The following is a 2,609-nucleotide window of genomic DNA, read 5'->3' on the forward strand; positions in this document are numbered from 1 at the left end:
TTGGTCACCATGTATTTGCCGTATTCCCCATTGTGAAGGGAATTTGATAACTTGATGCAAAGTGGATGGAACAACATCCATCTCATAAATCCATGGTCTACCGAAAATCATATTGTGAGCCATATCCATTTCTACTACTTGAAATTTGGTGTCTTTGACTACTCCTTCTGCGAATGTGGTGAGTATTATCTCGCCTTTTGTCACGACGCTCGAGTTGTCAAAACCGGACAAGGTATGAGCCTTGGGTATCAACTTATCATCAGCTTGCATCTCATTTACCACTCTTAACAGAATGATATTCACGGAACTACCTGGATCAATCAAAACTCGTTTCACATTAGTGTCATATACAAGTAAAGATATTACCAGTGCATCATTATGTGGGGTTAGCAGACCATCTGCATTTGCATCATCAGATGTAATACTATCTTCTTCCAAAACCTGTCGAACTCGCTTCCCGTGTGTAACTATTATTTTTGATACCTTCATCGCTGTTGTATATGTTACGCCATTGATCTCTTCTCCTCCACTTATGACATTAACCGTCCTTTTTGAAGGGGGTTTTGGGGGGCTACTGCCTATTTTTCATAAATACCTGATTTCCCTTTTCACTAAATAATTCAGTCAAATATCCTTGTTTCAATAAATGTTCTACTTCACCTTGCAGCAATCTACAATCCGCCGTTTTGTGACCGTGATCGTTGTGAAACTCGCACCAAAAATCAGGATTTTGCCTGTTCGGGTTTGATCCCATTTCTTTTGGCCAGCGTACCTTGTCTCCCATGCTCCTTAAAACAGCCACCAACTCAGATGTGCTAACGTTAAAACTGTAACCGCCGATCTTTGCATTCGAGTTTTTGTTATCATCTCTCGTCTCTTGTGTGTTTCGTTCTTTTCCGAACCTTGATGATGAACCTGACTCTCTATCTCTTGATCTATGATCGTACCTTGGGTTTTCCTGTCTTGAACGTGAGTCTCTTCCTGCTGGTCCCATATAAGGCTCGTACCTATTTTTTCCGGACCTTTTTTCAGTTTCAGCTCGCCTTGAACTTACCCTTTCATCCCTTCGAGATTAAATGATGGTATCTTCTTCTATCCGCAGCTTCGTGCTGTATCTGTGATAAACATCATTCCAAGTTGTTGCTGGAAATTCTCGTAGACTTTCCTTGAGTCTCCTCGTGGCTTCTGAACTTTTTTCATTTAGATTGCTGGCAAATGCCATAGCTGCCCAGTTATTTGGTACACGTGGCAACATCATCCTCTCACGCTGGAATCTGTCTACGAATTCCTTGAGCAACTCCGTATCTCCTTGCTTTATTTTGAAAATGTCCTCCATTCTTTTCTCAACTTTTTGAGCTCCCGAGTGTGCTTTGATGAATGAATCTGCAAGTTCAGCAAAAGAATCTATAGAATTTTCGGGTAAAAGAGAATACCATGTTAATGCTCCCTTAGTGAGTATTTCTCCGAATTTTTTGACCAGTACTGATTCAATTTCTTGCTTGGTCAAGTCGTTGCCTTTTACACCGGTTGTGAATGCAGTTACGTAATCCCGTAGATCAGTTGTTCCATCATATTTTGGAATATCGGGCATCTAGAGGAGCAGCACTTGGCTTCCTGTTGTGAGTATTTGTCCACATCTATTCCCTTGATTACAGGCGGCACTCCAGGTATTTGCTCTATGCAGTCGCTCTGCTTCTTGAGCTGTTTCTGCAAAGTTAGTACTAAATTTTACAAATCTGAATTACTGGGCTACCTGACCCTCCATCACGAGATTCGCTAGGAGTTCCTCCACTGCCCGAGTTAACGAGCCCCGAGCGAGGATTTTCTAAGGTGTTGTTGTTTGGAGTCGATGTTGGCGGCACAACTGGCAGCTGGTCAGCGAAGGCCTCAAGAGCATTGTTGACCTGTTGAGCGATTAACTTTTTCAAAGCTTCATTAATAGCCTCATCATTTTCAAACTGATCATTCACATTTGACTGAGATCCATCAGGAGTTCCTTCTCAAGATTGTCGAGGAGAATTTCGTGGGGAAGGGACCGGAGTTCCATCACCTTGCTGATTCACCTGGTGTTGATGGTCTCCTTGATTGTTGTCATTGACATTCGATGTGATTGATTTGATGAAAAAGTTGATTTAGAAAAATAATAGATTATCAGATTTCCGGTAACGGAACCAATTTGTTTAACCAGAAAATAGGAATTTCGGTCAAAGCTAATATTCTAGAAGAACTCGGGTTACTGATAATCAAGAAAATTAGATTAAAATAATTAGACTTGCAATAAGAAAGCAATAAGAATGCGTAAAATCGAACCTTGCATATTACGTTTTGGGTGTTTCTGCGGAAAGCTTTTTTCTTTATTTCCTTTTTGTATATACATGTATAAAAATCTAGTCTCTCTGCTCTTTGTCCTTGTGAGTTGAAAGACCAAAATTAGGTTCTTCATTGGAGGTTTATCTATCTCTAGCTTTACTCTAAGCTATTTAGAAGAAAAGGACTTTGGGCCTAACTCAATCCAAAAGCTACCTCAAGAGGTGAGGATTCCTCAAGCCATATTAAAAAGTTCTCCCATCCCTAAAGAGCCCAATGTGTAACTCTTATAACCACCCCCC

The sequence above is a fragment of the Nicotiana attenuata genome, unplaced genomic scaffold (genome assembly GCF_001879085.1).
Source record: "Nicotiana attenuata strain UT unplaced genomic scaffold, NIATTr2, whole genome shotgun sequence".
Taxonomy (NCBI): domain Eukaryota; kingdom Viridiplantae; phylum Streptophyta; class Magnoliopsida; order Solanales; family Solanaceae; genus Nicotiana; species Nicotiana attenuata.